This window comes from Protopterus annectens, chromosome 2.part0 (genome assembly GCF_019279795.1).
Source record: "Protopterus annectens isolate FY-2018-M chromosome 2.part0, PAN1.0, whole genome shotgun sequence".
NCBI lineage: Eukaryota > Metazoa > Chordata > Ceratodontiformes > Protopteridae > Protopterus > Protopterus annectens.
The window spans coordinates 1,328,979,323-1,328,996,807 of record NC_056728.1 but is presented as its reverse complement, the minus strand read 5'-3'; positions in this window follow the sequence as shown (position 1 = coordinate 1,328,996,807).

The window sequence follows — 17,485 nt, the reverse complement described above, 5'->3', positions numbered from 1 at the left end:
TATAACTAGTATTAAATTGATAAGGTGGTAGCTGAGGTACTGCTGCTTAGAGTAGGGGGTTAACTTGAGTGGTAAATACTACTCTAAGTTGGAGTTTATAACTCCAGGCTGGATGCAAGGTTTAATCCTTACATTATTTTCACTTGTTCATTGTTATTTGTATATAGTTTTGACATCCACAATATATTTTGTACATTCATTGTCACTACAAACAAAATTGAATCCTATGCGAAATCCCATAAGAGATTCAATAAATACAGCTATATTTAAAGGTACACCTAAAGGAGGAGATGTAACATTACTTATCTTGTTATTTGTTATTTTGATCATAAGATTCTTAAGTTTAAAAAATGCCAAATGACATCTTTAAAAGGAATTTCTTTAAACATTAATGGATTGAATAATCCATGTAAAAGGGCAAGCCTAATAAGATACATTAATTTACATAAGGCCAACTTAGTCTTCCTGCAAGAAACCCATCTCTTGAAAAAAGATATTGACAAACTAGCCACAAACAAATATATAGTATTGGTTAGTTCAGAGCACACTCAGAAAAAAAGAGGAGTGGCTATTTTATGGAATAAAAGTATGCCCATTCCTAAAACCATTAAGTCTTATCAGGATGACAAAGGAATGTTTTGTATGGTTACAATACAAATTAATGGGAAGACTTACACTTTAATTAATGTATATTGGATACCTGGAATTGGTATTAATACAGTGAAACATCATCTTGATAAGATCATATCATTCTCTATAGGAGATATTATTTTAGCTGGTGACTTTAATTGTATACTACATGAAAGTGATACTACCACTATAGGAAAAGAAGAATTACATCTAATGCAAAACATTTAAATGATTTTGCTAATTCTTATCATTTGAATGATATTAATAATCAGATAGATTCAAAATCATTACCATACACCTTTTTTCTAACAGATACAAAACTTATTCAAAAATAGATAGGGTCTTTATTTCTAACCAGATGGTAACAGATTTAATTAATTCCAAAATCATTTCATGTCCTATATCTGATCATAATTCAATTGTTTTTGAATTCATGATAAAAATACTCATAATGTTCAGATCAAAAGGATACCAGCATACTTAACTCAACTAAAAGAATATAAAGAATATATACTTTCAGAAGTAAAACATTTTTAGACATAAATAATACTCCTGAAGTCTCCATTGTTTATGTTTGGGATGCCTTAAAATCATATCTATATGGACAAAGTATCAGATGGTATAATAATAAAAGGAAATCTTGGGATAAGGAATTGTTAGATATTCAAAGTAAATTAGACTCTTATAAACATAATAATAAAGAAAATATTATGGACAAGAAAGTTATTGAAGAAATAAACAAACTAAATGAGTAATACAAAGAAATTTTAACTCATAAAGTTAAAATAACTTTAGAGAAATACAAGTTTTTGTCTTATTCAATAAGCCCCAAATACTTACATAGACTTAAAAATAAAACAAAAAGGTTGAATAAACAAAACCATATCAAAGAAATCTTTTCTCTAAGGAAAAAGAAGAATGTTTCTAGTATACCAGAAATACTAGATGAATTTAGAAATCACTTTCACAAAATTAACCATAATAACATTAACATGGAACCTAAAGATAAAATAAAGGAGTTTATAACCACAAACATGAATAAAAAGCAATAAACAACAGATTAAACTATTGGACAAAAGTATTTCATATACAGAGGTTATTACACAAATAAATAAGCTTAAATCAAACAAAGCACCGGGTAATGATGGTATTATACCAGAGATATATAAAATCCTTTCTAAAAGTACATATTCATTATTACATAAGGTTTTTATTTTGGCCCAAACTGAGTTAATAACCCCCCCCCATCTTGGCAATATACATTTATTTCGCCAATTTTAAAACCTAATAAAGATCCAACTAGATGTTCTTCATATCGCCCATCTCATTACTTAATGTTGATTATAAAATGTTTATGAGTATCTTTGCTGATAGATTGAAGACAATCATTCCCGGCATTATAGATATAGATCAGACAGGCTTCATTGTAAATAGAAATACTTTTGATAATATAAGAAGAACTTTAACATTAATAGATTTTGCAAATAGGAAAAAGAAAGATTTAACACTTATTAGTCTTGATATAAGTTCAGCATTTGATTCAGTAAGTTGGGACTATCTGTTTACCTTAATGAAGTGCACAAACTTCTCAGATGCATTTGTAAATCTAATTGAGCATTTATACAAAGGAACGTTGGCTTATATTAAGGTAGGAACATATGTTTCACAAAAATACCCATTCTTAAAGGTACAAAACAAGGATGTCCACTTTCTCCACTATTATTCACTTTAGTAATGGAGCCTTGGGCTAATTTGATCAGAAACAGTACTGACATAGAGGGTTTTGAAATAGATGAAAATACAACATCCAAAATTCAACTTTTGCAGATGATGTTCTAATTACATCAGCAGGATCTAATTCTTCTATGCAGTCTCTATTTGATAACATGATGAATTTTAAAAGTATTTCTGGTTTAATATTCAATGAAGAAAAACTAAAATACTACCTATATATACACGAAAAATATTCTCATTAGTGATTTTACTAAATATGTACCCAATTCAGGTCAGATAACTTATTTAGGTATAATACTATCTAAAGATATTAAATCTATTATATATAATAATTATAATACCTGTTTTCTTAATATACAAAATCTTTTAATACCTGGAATAATATGTTTTTACTATGGAGGAGAGACTTACAATTATTAAAATGATAATATTCCCCAAGATTTTATATTTAATACAATCAATAATACTTCCACCTACAAAAATAATTATCAAGAAACTGAATACACTAATGTTAAATTTCCTATGGGCACCTAATAGACCTAGGATTGCATTAAAGAAACATACTAATAGCTGGTCTCAAGGGGGTATTTCTTTTCCAGACTTTAATTTATGTACTATCTCTTCTATTGTAAAAGTTATTACTTTATTAATAGATCAGTCATATGTCGCAAAATGGAAAGAGTATTGGGAGCTAATTAGTATGCACTTCATGAAAATCTCCTTAACACATAAAAATATGTTTGTAAATAACTCCATGTTATGGTTACTAAAGGAAGTTTGTACTTCACCTATTACACCTAAACATATGGTTTGTTACCCATTAAATATTATTATTAGTTATCGTAACTTTATATTCATGCACCCTAAGTATGGGGAATGGAATTTTATTGTATTCCCTATAATGTATACTCAGGGTATGCTTTTGTCATCTACTTCTGAAGGAACTCATTTAGCTATAGATAATGATCTAAAGTACTGGTATCAGTTGATATCTGATAATAAAGTTAAAAATCTAGATTTCTTAAAACAAGAATTTGATCTAAGAGAAACTTGCTGGTTAGAGGTTCAGACCTTTAGACAACATCTCATGAATAAAATAGATCTAATGTCTATAACAGTTAAAGAATCTATTCCAACACTGATTGATTACTTGATATTAAATTTACAACATAAAGTTTCTGATAAAGGTAAACTTTCATACATACATAAAATTATCAGACAAGAAACTTTTTACAGTGTAGATTCATACTGGAATTATTTCACTTCTATTAATGGGGACCCACCAAATCAACAAGATAAACAATATATATTGGAATCTGCTTATAGAACTACGTCTTCCATTGTCTGGAGACTTTATACATGGAATTTTTACATAGATCTTTTTATACACCTTTGATGATGAATAAAATAAATAGTAAAGATAATTTATGTAAGAGATGTAATGTAGAAATTAATGCTGACTGGGCTCATATGTTTTATGACTGTATAAAATTGAAAGAATACTGGAAGTCAATTAATGAATTTTTGCAGGCTCTTTTTACAGATAATTTCATTATTTCTAAATCTCTTATATTATTCAACACACCTGTACCTCAAAGTGTTAAAAAGGTTAAGCTTCCCTTGTTATGGTCTATTCTAGCAGTGGCTAGGAAAATAATAACTAGAAATTGGATTTCAGATACACCTCCTTCGTTCAATGAATTTAAAAATGTTATGAATATAGTGTGCCATATGGAAATAAACACAATTAGGACAAGAACAAATAGAAAAACATCTTATTATATTATATGGGATAATTTACAAAATTTGTTAACAAATTTTAATTTCAATAGCATGGTATTTTAGTTTAATTAATTGATCTGATTGTAGTGGATGTCTTTGTAAATACTTTAGTTGTTTTGTTGAATATTATAATAATACCTATTTTTAATTACTTGTATAAAATTGTTATGATATTTCTCTTATATGTTAAAACAATAAACCTGTTTTCAAAAAAGAACTTTTTCAGATGATACAAGAATGTCATTTGGTCTTGATAAATGTGCAAAATCAACCTTTAAAGCGGAAAGCTGCAGCACCAAGAAAACATTAGTTTGGGACAGGAATGTGATATGAAAGAACTCGAGGAAGATGGAATGTATAAATATCTGGGAATTGATTAAGGATCAATAGTAAAACATGAGCAAATGCAAATAAAGCTCAGTAAAGAATATTTTAGAAGGCTTAAATTAATACTGTAAACAGCATTGACATCTAGGAACAAAGTCCAGGCTATAAACCAATTTGGTCTTCCTATCCTAACTTACAGTTTTTGAGTGAATGACTGGCCCCAAAAGTGTTGAATAGTTTGGACAGAAAAACAAGAAGGATGCTACATGCTCATCAAATGATTTATAAAAATCAGTGCATACCAAGACTATATTCCCTGTTCTGAAGGAAGTATGGGCCTCCTCGAAATTGATTATATGTATAGATCTGCGATAGTTCGGCTGCATACATATCTGCTGATCTCACAAGACTCAAATGTAGTGAAAGCTTTGAAACATGAAGAGAACAAAATATCTAAGAGGACTTCTCTGCTCAGTTTAGCAGAAGCATATTGGCATCAAGTGGGAATGGAGATCAAACCAGAAGTAGATAAAAATCAAGTAGCAACTGAATGTGTCAAAAAACAAAAGAAAGAATATAAGGTGAAGAATCAGATGAGAAGGCAAGAAATGTGGCAAATGCATAAATATAGTTGCAAGTACAGGAAACTCTTGGAACAACCTCATAGTGATTAGGATCGAATGCAGGAATGGTTAATGAGGGGTCAATTTAAACCAAAAGACAAAAGGTTAATATTGGTGGGTTAAGACAGTGGACTACATATATATTGGTTTACAAAGTCCATTGAACATGTGGGGAAAACAGACGAATGTAGGTTTTGTAAAACAAAATTGGAAACAGTTGCTCATCTTGTTGCTGGTTGTGATACACTAATAGCAGAAGGACTGTATACTGAAAGGCATAATAATGTAGCAAGACTGTTGCATTGGGGATTGTGCAAACATTATAATACTAAAATAGCTGTAAAGCACTGGAAAAGTGAGCCACAAAGTATCATAGAAAATTATGTTTATATCTCATGGGATCATCCATTACCAACAGTTCAACAAATAGATGTAAGAAAACCAGATATAGTAATCCATGAAAAGAAGACAAAAGTAGCCTTTATTATTGAAATCGCTACACTCAGTGACTACAGTGTTTTATGAACAGAGTGACACAAAGTCATAAAGTAACAGGATTTGTAGGCAGAAAAGAGTGCAATGTGGAAAAAACATACCTAGATGGTTACAGTAGTAGTAGGAGCAAAGGATTTACAGACTGCCTACCCTGCTTGAATTACTTTCGAATACTCAGTAATTCTGTGCAATATTTTAATTGTATATTTTGTATTTATTTTTTTACTTCAGACGAGTTTAAGTTCGCTACTTCTACTACCATTGTCTGATCTGATTAATATACAATGATTAACTAAATATATATATATATATATATATATATATATATATATATATATATATGGATTGAAAATCTTCCACACAGAGAAGTTTCTTACACTGTTTTGATAAAATTTATAATCATACTTAGTATGTTATCGATACATGTAACTCCGTACAAATCACAGAAAGAGTCATTACTCGGAAATTGTGGGTGCTGCAAAGAGCACTTCTGGCTAACAACAAAGATTAAAACAATGCTAATTTCATGAAATGTATTCATACTTTGACTTAAGGTGACTGCGGTGGTGGTGCTGTGGTAGCATTGTCGCCTCACAGTAAGACATTGTCTTTTTTGATTCTCAGCTAGAGCGTCTTCTGTGTGGAGACATGCGTGAATGGGCATACCTTCGTTGAAGGTTGTGAGTCAGGGCCGGCAACTTGGTATGTAAAAATCTACTGCCAATCATTAGCGGAGCGGAGTTCCGTTGTGGCGACCCCTAACTGGGAAAAGTCGAAAGACACAACATTCATACTTTGACTTAAGAATGGGTTCCTTTCCCATCATGGTATTAGAAACCCGAATGACTTGGAGAAATTAAAACCGTTTGTGCTTGACATGTAATAACATGCTAAACATAACATGAAATGATGGCTAATATGCCAAGAACATGAAGAAAAGCACATTGTACATACATGTGGATGGTCTAAAGACTATTTGTTGTAGCACATGCCCACAATTGGACAATATCTCACACAAAGGTATAAAATACATATGCATGGTTAATAGTACCCAATTAAAGCATGACATAGCTAGGTATTGTGACATTAGACTGAGGAGTGTCACTACACTTGTGGCATTAATGTCTCTGTCAGATGCATGTGTCATGTTATAACACACAACTACATGCATATACACACACACACACACACACACACACACACACACACACACACACACACACACACACACACACACACACACACACACACACACACAGTGCACATGCATGTAAAGTGGCCAAGCCATAATGTCTATGTATGAGCACAGTCATAAATAAGATGCACAGATAAACAGGTCAGCAAAGTGAATTTGTAAAAGTGATGTCACTGTATGCACAGTACACATACACATACTTATAGGTGCGTGGTCCAGAATTTCACAGAGAAAATAGGCATAATCATCGATGAACATATGCATATACCATGAAAATATAATCAGAAGAATGCTGTCTGTGTATCTTGCATCAAAGTTCAGATTTATAATGAGCATGCACGTCATGCTCATCCTAACATAGTAAGCAGACAATGCACTATGACAGATGCCATGCATGTCAGTGTGCATCACAGCCATTGCCACATACATGGTGTACATATTATCATCATATTCTGTTTCAGAAAGCGTCACTCCAGATGTGTAGATTTTTTCAAGCAATTGTATTAGAGATAACAAGCCAACAAACCAGTTGTTCTATTCTTCTGTAGGTAACAAACAAAGTAGTACATTTATTTTACATGGACAAGCATGTGTATTTCTGCCATTTGGACAGTTGGTGTCCCTACAGCTGAATTTAGTATTGCTGAAGTGCTATAATTGTTCCTATTTTAAGAAAAGAATATAACAGAGATCTTCTTGATGTATCATTTCATCTGCTAGAGCCTCCTGTTTCATGGACATAATTTAGTTAATACTTCTCCGTCAATCAGAATTTGATATTTTTCTCACCAGTTACTACACTTGGGATATCCATTTTCTAGGCTGATGCACACCATTAGGTAATGGGTTGACTTCCTAAGTGTTAACTGTATTCATCAATGGAACCTGCCAGTTCATTCACAAGACACTATCAAGTAACTATATGTAACTCAAGAAATAATAAGGTTGATTTGGCACCATGGTAGTAAAACCAGTGATATAAGAATCTGTTTTTAGCCAACTTGCAAGTAACTCAAACAGCAGCAGCTGATACAAAGATCACTCATCTACAGAAAGATGATGAGATGGTGTTCCTGACTTATCTAAGGGAGACCAGTAGTCCTGTTAATTGATCAAGAAAGAATGCATTGTTAACATCTAAGACAACTCTTCTTGCTGGGACCTTGTTTGTGCTGTGTCCAGTGTAATAACATTAGGATGGAATGATTAGGCAGCATGACCAAGGCCAGAGAGTGTCTGAGTCCTGGACTATGCCAACGTGGCCTTGCTTCCCATGTCACAATCAAAGCTATAATGCTTGGTGAAAGTATGCACTGAGAACCAAGTGGCCAAAGTCTGCAACAGAGACATTCTTGAAAGAAGTATTAGGTATGACTACATTCTTCCAGTGGAGCTGGCTTTGAACACAGCATTTGCCAACAGGTTGTTGGCTGACTGATTGTAAAAGATAGTCCAGCTGGAATTCTACTGAGGACATGTCACCTTAGCAATGACAAGCATATCACACCCAGGAACAAAGGAAAGGAACAAGTGGTCCATCTTCCTAAACTCACACATGCTGAGCGGGTTACTCCTGGTGTATTAATGCAGAAATACTTGTTGAAAGGTCTCAGTTTGATAGGGAGTTGTTAGTTTGCATCTAGGTTGTGAAGCTCCAACTCCTTGTTTTCACTAGGGCTGAGAAAATGGAAGGCTAATGGGGTGGCTTAGGGGAACCTCTGAGATTACCTTCTGGCAGAAGAATGACTTCATTGTGAGGAAGAGCCTATCCTTAGGAAGGACTGGAAATGCTTTTCTACACACAAAACCATGAAGCTAAAAGATGAGCTATACAGATGAGATGACCACAAGAAAAGGGTTTAGAGACTGAACTTCACTGGTGTTGAAATATAAGGCTCAAACAGCACATGTGCAAACCTCTGACATGCAGTTTAGATCCCTTGGTGGGTGGTCTTCAAAGGAGGACAGAAATGCTGCACTCCTTTCAACAACTGCTTGCCCAGTTAAACAGACAATTATGGGTCACAGTTCTGCCTTCCATAATTTCAATGTAAAGATGTACAGAAATACCTGATGCATAAAATTGCTTAACATGTACAGTAGCACTTTTACACTTACCTTTTACACCAAGGCGTGTGATGCCTCCAGTGCCTATTTTAAGATAAAATGTTTAAAATAAAATCCTTAAACTCTAATTTCCTCTCCATGATATCACCAAATAGTTCACTAACCTTTACTTTCGGTGATGTGAATGGAAGGAGTACAAGCTTGTGTACTCACAGACTTTAATGGGTGCACCTCAGTGCAGGCATAGGCCCCTTCCATTAAAGTTTATAGGCACACACCGTGCTAGCCATTAAGTGATATTAATGATGGATTCAGTGCAATTATGTGGGTAGATTCTTAATAAAAGGTTTTCAAATCTTTCTATTAATAAACTGCCCTCATAATTTTAATCAGATTGGGTTGAAATACATTGGGACACTTTGGCACAATGTATATTATAACTGTGACTGTTCACTTTAAGGTAAGTCAGAATCATCTTCAAGATAACTGAATGGGAAGGAACAGAAAATTATTTCCCCCAGACTAAGAAGTTTTTGACTTAACATCATAAAGCTGAGGAGTGGAAGACATCCTAGAGGCCTCAGTCACCTCCAAGGTGCCACTGGCTGATCAAACAGCATGAATAAGTCTACATTACAAATCAAGCCCTGATGTCACAGACATGCAAACATCTCTGAATAAGACTGAGTGTCCTGTACTCCTTGTGCCCTTATGGACTGAAACCACTTTCTTCTTTGCCACCAAAGGTGTAATGAGGATGAATATAGGTCTTTGCTTCCTGAACTTGATGATATGGCACAGGATTAATGGGAATGGTGGGAGGGTATACAGGAATCTCCATTCCACAGAACAGAGAATATGCCTGCTACTGTCTCCCCCTTTTGTGCTAAAAGACAGCATTCTCCTAGGTGGTAAACATATTGGTCTCCAGAGTGCCTCACTTCCAGAATGACCTATGTAGACATGGCCTGTAAGTCTTGAGCTCTAGAAGAGGATTGAACACTTGGGTCAGTTTTATGGCCCAGTGCCATTTAAGCATTGGTTCTATGTATAGGGGTTATGATTGTGTGCCTCTTTGCAGTTTAGCTACTACTTGACAAATGGTTGATAAGATGAGGAGAGGCCCTGGAAGCATCTAGTTGTCCAAGGACCTCAGGTTAAGGAGTACTATTCTGAGCTCCATATATTTGATATACAAGTCATTCACCATAAGGGCCACACTCCTGCACCATAAATGAGACTAGCTAAAGACCCTGACCTGCATGTGAAACATCCATCATGAAGATCTGCGGCTCAAGAAATGAAGGCCCACCAAGAGATTTTTGCAAAATGTCAATCGTAAATATGATGTTGTGGTTGCAATTGTGGAGGCGAATAGTCTTAAACACTCTTCCCTGAGAGAGATGCAGACAGACATGATATAGCTCTTTGCCTGAATCAGGTAATACTCTTAGTTTCATGCAACATTCTGCCATCAGAATGATGCCATAGGATAAAGACGAAATAATTATCTTTAATGATTGGCTAAGTAACTGGTGTCGTTCTAGGAATCATTGTATAGATGACTGGCAGGCCAAACTGTTTTATCAGAGGTCGACTTCATCTCTCTTCTCATAGCTTCCTCATATTGTATAAAATGATTGTAGCCCCTATAGTGCCTTTTCAGGGAAAGTCTGTTTCTTGGACAAATTTCATTTCAGCCTGTATCAAGATAGCATTACTTAATACAAGTGCATTCACTTGACCCATATCAATCTAACTTTGTAAACAGGAAATGAGTACACTCAGTCTAGTTGATTGTTTAGAAGGGCCAAATATGACAAAAGTTTGGACCACTAAATCCAGACTGTTTATCTAGACTTGGTTAATGCTAAATTCCCCAGGAAGGTGTTATTAAGAAGTTACACAACTTAACATTAATTCCTATGACATAAAGGTTTATTTCTCAGACATCCAGTCAAATGACTGGATCTGAATAAGGGTTAGGAGTATCTCCTCTGCACAAAATGTCGTAAGTAGAATTCCCCAAGGCTGTGTGTTGGGCTTTCTCCACTCTGCTGTCTACTTTTCTGATGGTAAGCTGATGGACTATAGCCCATGAAGTTTGTGTATGACTGCAAATGGGGTGCCATCATTTACTCCCTTTTAGATACACCCACACATTTCAGTGTGGTTTTGGTAAGAATAATGCTTGGTCTAAAGACTAATGTCAAAAACTGTAGCATGAATTTGTTTGGTCAGCATGCTTTCCTAATGCCTACCTTTTTAGTGACACCTCCTTAAAAGTGACCCAGTCACCAGAGATCTGAAAATCTTCTTCAGCAACAAAGTATCCTTTGCATTATGTGCCACTCATCGTCAGGAAATCCTTCTACCTGGCAAAGTTAATTTCCAAAAGTATAGTCTCTAGGAATAAGGAAGTAATAATTACTCTGTACTTCTCTGATTAGATCTATTCATGGAATGAAATGCAGCCTTTGGCATGTCCAACAAAGAAAGGTACAAAGATTCCAAATTATGAAAATTACTAGAATAACCTTTCTAAGCCATACTGATAGACTAAAAGCCTTATCATTATAGTCTATTTCATACATGCCTAACCTTTTGATGAAAGACCCTATACTGTTTGATCTCTTGCACCTATATTTCACTAACATCATCAAAAACTCCTATACCAAGGTTCTTAACCTTCTTCAACACATAAATAGAATCTACTGGCATGATAGATTTCCAACACCAGTTTAAATTTCAACTTTATTTAAAACTGTGCTACTAGCCATTTTATAAATTAGTGGAAACAGGAAAAATATAAAAAATAAATAAAAATATCAAGCACAACACAGATAATAAAACAAATACATAGGTCATCAAAACAATAAAACAAATATTAGCCAAATAAACACTATGAAGGCATCAAGGTACACAAAGTCCTAACTAATAATAATATCAAAGAAGAAAAAAGACAAAATACTCCCTATTTATCAAATAAATTTCTCCTACATGTCAAGCAAACAAAAAAAAAATGTCTGCCCTTAAAACTAAGGAGCATGATTGTCTGGACAATCATAAACTCAGCCCTGGTATATGCAGCATGTTACTCCTCTATTGGGTAACCTAAATTATTTCTAGTATATTTTACTTACCTGTCTAGGCTTCCCTATTGAATTCTGGATGTCATGTTCTGCATCTACCTATGAAACTATTAAACATGAAAAGATCAACAGGAGTAGTATTGGTGTTTTTACTGTAAACAGGTAGAGGTAGCCTGCTAATCAGCTTAAAAATAGTGCAAAGTATCTGTTCTTATATTGTGAAATGCTGAATACAACTCCATATATAGTTTTTGATTTTCAGCAATGACTTGACCATTTCTGCCATAATTAACAAAAGCTTTTGTTATGAGTCAGAGCTAATAAGGATGTATGTAAGATCCTGCCGTCATAGAGATTTCTGATATCTACTCATTATTAGATAATAAAGATAGCAGATCTCTAAAGACTGCCTTCTGTCATGAGAATCATATAGAAATAAAAATGTATTTTGAAGGATCCATGCTGGAAGGGGGCTGATTAAAATGCAATATGCACTGTGGCACAGAATGGACATGTCTGCTTAAACCAAACAATTAGAGCTTTAATGTTTTGTGTTTAAGTCCTACTGTCTATGTGGGAGTGTTTTTTGTGTGTGTGTGTGTGTGTGTGTGTGTGTGTGTGTGTGTGTGTGTGTGTGTGTGTGTGTGTATGTGTGTTGCGACTTCCTTTATTTATATGTTAGATGCAGAAAAATAGACAGGAACTTGAGACTGCATTTATCTGCATGCTATATGTAGAAAAGGAACAATGGGAGGACATGTGCATGGCTCCCAAGTATACAACAAAGTCCAGAAAGTTAGGATTTTTGCTTGGGCGTGTTTGCATAGATAGTTTTATACCCTAATCAGACTTCAGACAAGTTTTCCTCAAGTAGATAGTAAATGCTGGCGTTACGTTGGGAAAGAGAGGTAACAGGGAACATGTTTTTTGTGAGTGTAACGAGTTGTCAGATTTTTAAAGTTGGTAACCAAAAGGTGAAATGTTCACAAACCACCACACAATGCGCAGTTCCGGTACAATAAAGGCTGTCACAGTATTTGAAGACCAAGGTGGTCCTAAATAAATCCCAGGAATCCGATAAAAAACAAAAGTGTTTAATTACACTGAAATCACATCCACCAAGGTAAAAACTGTTACAAAAAACAAAGATTGAGTGCTTTCGTCTCCCTCCAGAGACTTCTTCAGAATCTACCACCATTTTCAGATGGTCCTCATTAAATACATGGTGCTCAAAAATCATTGGTTAACAGTGTATTCCTTAATTAAATTAATTAAACGAAATACAATTAATTAAACCAAATACAATTAATTAAACCAATTAAACATTAAAGGGCTGGCATTTGAAAGAAGAGCTAACATATACACCAACAAAGGACATAATGCCCACCAACAGTACATGGAAAAAATATATATAACAATAATAAATATAATATAAAAACTAACTTACTTGAGATATCTAATATATGCTGTATATATTATGAAATGTGTATAATAAAAAAATGAAGATATATATGTATATAAATATACTTTGTTATACAAAAATTCAATCCAATACAAAGTGATTGAAGGAATAAATAAATAAATAAATATATAGAAATGCATAAATGTGATACAAATTTAATGGAATAGATATTCTATAATAGTATAATAAAAATCTAATAAGTAGGTATATAATTACTATATTATATAAAATATAAAATAGAAATATAAATACCAAAGGTCTAAACATACTATTTAAAATACAATTTTAAAAGTCTAATTTAAAAAGGAAAAGGGGTTACATAATCATACAATCATCTTGTTTTTACTTATTTTTATTTTTATTTTTAATCTTTGGATCAGCTGCTAACAATTTTAGTGCTGGGGTAATAGAAATATGGTCATTAAGGCCCTTACCACAACATGCATCGAGCCTTAACTGCCAAATCATTTCCCTATATTCCAAAAGGGTTTCCCAGTCGCCACCCCTATCTGGGTGGGCGACCTCCTCTATAATCCAAAATTTATAGTCAGCCATATTACAAGTCAAAGCATGCCTATATAGGGCGTTGTTCTCATTGTGTTTGTTTATGTCCCTAATATGTTCATAAATCCTAGATCTAAGATGGTGCTCCGTTTTCCCTATATAGTAACTCCAGCATGCTTGACAAAATACTAAGTAAACTATCCCTTTTGAGTAGCAACTATTATACCTTCTAGCCTTAAGTGTCAAATCTAGGCTAGGTATTCTCACTTCCTTTAATCCAGCTATATAAGAGCACTGTGCACATCTACCACATCTATAAGTACCACATTTCTTATTAGTCCCTTCTATATTAGTCTTTTCTCTTTCAATCAAATTTTTAATATTTTTATTTCTTCTAAAACTGTATTTTATATTGCCTTGGAACACATTTGTTCTAGTAGATACATTTCTGAACAAATCCCAGGTCTCATTAATACATTTTTTAACCATCTCATACCCCCATAGTATGTTAAAGTCAGATATGGTGTTGTACTTGAAATACCAATATTACCACCCTCCTGCTCATTGTGAATCTTGTTTGGATAAATTACTGCAGAATTAAAATCAACACTGCCCCCACTAGTTAAAAGGGGGGTATATCTATTACCCCTACCTATAAGGACATATTCTTTTATTGAATTAATAAGTTCTGTTGGATATCCTCTCTCAAGAAACATTTTCTCTACATTGTTGACTTCATTCACAAAATCACTCTCATCAGAGATCATCCTAGCCATCCTAATCATATGGCCTTTCACAATATTTTTCTTCAATTGGTAGGGGTGATCACTGTCAAAATGCAAGTAGGCATTAGAAAAATGTTCCTTCCTATAAACACTTGACCTGTAACATTTCTTTTGATAGTCTTTGTTTAATTTTACATCTAGAAAGTGAATTTCATCTCTGCCCACTTGATGTGTGAATTGTAAAAATGTTGTTGTTTGATTAATATACTGAATGAATTCCTTTATAAAATCTGCAGGTCCTATCCATAAAACAAATATATCATCCAAAAATCGTAAATATTTCACTATGTACTGACTACATACTGAACTTAAAACATATTTACGTTCCCAATATAACATAATACTATTTGCAAATATGGGGGCACATGAAGATCCCATGGCAATTCCTTCTTTCTGGTGATAATAATCACCCTGAAAGTAAACGTAATTGTATTTTAAAACTAATTCAGTACACTCTAAAACAACTTTAAATTCATCCCGTTAAAAAATTCATTTCAATCAACATTTCTTCAAACCATTTCAAGCCTTCACTCTGGGGAATCACTGAAAACAAATCCTTTACATCAATCGTGATAAATATTGTATCATATGTATACATACTCTTGCCAATTTTGTATAAAAAGTCCCAGGAGTCAACTAAAATGTGTTCATATTTACTATGGAACTTTTTTAACTTCGTGTCAACATAAATAGCAAGAGGTTGTGTCTTAGACCCTTGCGATGAAACTATAGGCCTCATGGGTGGGTTGTGTAGTGATTTATGTACCTTGGGTATACCAAAAATAGCAGGTATAACAGGCTTAGGGACTCTAAGAAATTTGTATAATTCAATGTCAATCAATCCTTGTAACACATTGTCTTCCAAAATTAAATCTATCTTCTTGTAAGATATGTTAATTTAATTTCTAGTCACTAATCCATAATTGTTTTCATTGTCCAGAATATCTTTCATTCTTTTAATATAGTCCCATCTATCCATAAGAACCACTCCCCCACCCTTGTCTGGTTTCATCACCTGAATTTTTTCATTCCCACTAAGTTCATTTAACAAATGAATTTCATCCTCAGTCAAATTCTTACTTACCTCAGTCTCCTGTTTGTATTCATTGTGTATTTTATTACTGACGCATTTCTCGAAATTCAAAATTTCAAAATGAAGTGGGGGGTTGTAGGTACTGGATCTAATAAGAACATTGTCCCTGTCCTGCAACTCCCTATCCTTATACATGTGTATAAAATTTAATTTATGTGTAAAAATTTTAATATCTAATAAAATGTTTTCAATTCCTGGTTTTTTAATAGGAACAAAAGTAAAACCTTTTGTAAATAGTTTAAAATAGGTTTCATTAATAGATAAATCAGTATAATTAAAAATATTAAAATTGTTAAATGAATTAATAATAATTTCATCATGCTGTTGGTCTAACTCAACCATTAAATCTATTTCTGTACTGTCTACAATAAAACTTTCATTGGCATCTTCCCTTATCTGCGTATTCTCCCCAAATGTTGGGTATTGTTGTTCATCATGACTTGTGCATAGGAGGATTGTTGGGCCCGATTCCTTAGCCTTTCCGACCTCCTGGGTTCCTCCAGTTCTAAAGGGACTCCTGCTCCTTCATTATTTTCTCCATCACTACCATTAAAAAACTGTTGGTCATGTCCATAGGGGGAATATTCATAAAAACTTTGCTTCCCCTGTCTGTTCAAACCAGATTGTCCATATTCATAATTGTCCCTGTACATATTCTTTCCATTGTTATTTCTATTATTCCCTGTGTTGTACTGTGTATTGGAAGCCCTGCCCATTGTATAACTTTTCTTCTTAATATCATAGCAATAAGCATAACCCCTTTCATACTCATTCAAATCTCTCTCCAATTTCCTAAGTTTCCTATTAGTATTCATGTTAATAGTATAATCGACATCATGTAGGACTTTAAAGTAAATATTTTTATATTCATCTATTGAAAACAATAAATCGGTGTTAATCTCATTGTACAGTCCATCAATTTCTTTCTTACTTTGTTCCATGACCTCAACATTATGTTTAATCATCAACTTTAACAATGCCAGCCCACAGTCATTAAAAATATCACATACTGCTTTAAAAAACATTTTATCGTCATATGCATTGTTCGGAAATTTATTAAGTCTAAGTCCTTTTGGTACTATCTTGTCTTTTAAACATTTCTCAAAGTACCAATTTTCTACTGCCAAGGATTTGTATTTACGAAGCAATGATTTAAAAGTCTTACACTTTTCCTTGTATGTCAAATTCACCACTGGTTCGTTCTTCTTCTCCTTGGCATTAGATTTAAACGATCGATTTAACCACACATGAAAATCAATGTCTTTGTAAGAGTCGGTTACTTGGTGTCCACTATAACTTTTTTGTTGTTGATTAATGTGTCCTTGACCACCGTTAGGTCTCACACGCCGGTTTTCCGAATGTAGTTCACCTCCAGCTTGCTCACTCTGAGCGTCTGATGTCATCAATGTAACCGCCGTCCCTCTCGGGCTACTCTGTGCACAAGGAATTTCGTTAGCAGATCCAGACAACACTATATCGGCCTGAGAGTGGGTTTGAATAACCCTAAGTAGTTCGTCAAGCATAGTGCTATTTTCCATCGAAACCAGACCCCTCGTAACCGGAAACAGCAGCAACAAATTCTACAACTGGTAACCAAAAGGTGAAATGTTCACAAACCGCCACACAATGCGCAATTCCGGTACAATAAAGGCTGTCACAGTATTCGAAGACCAAGGTGGTCCTAAATAAATCCCAG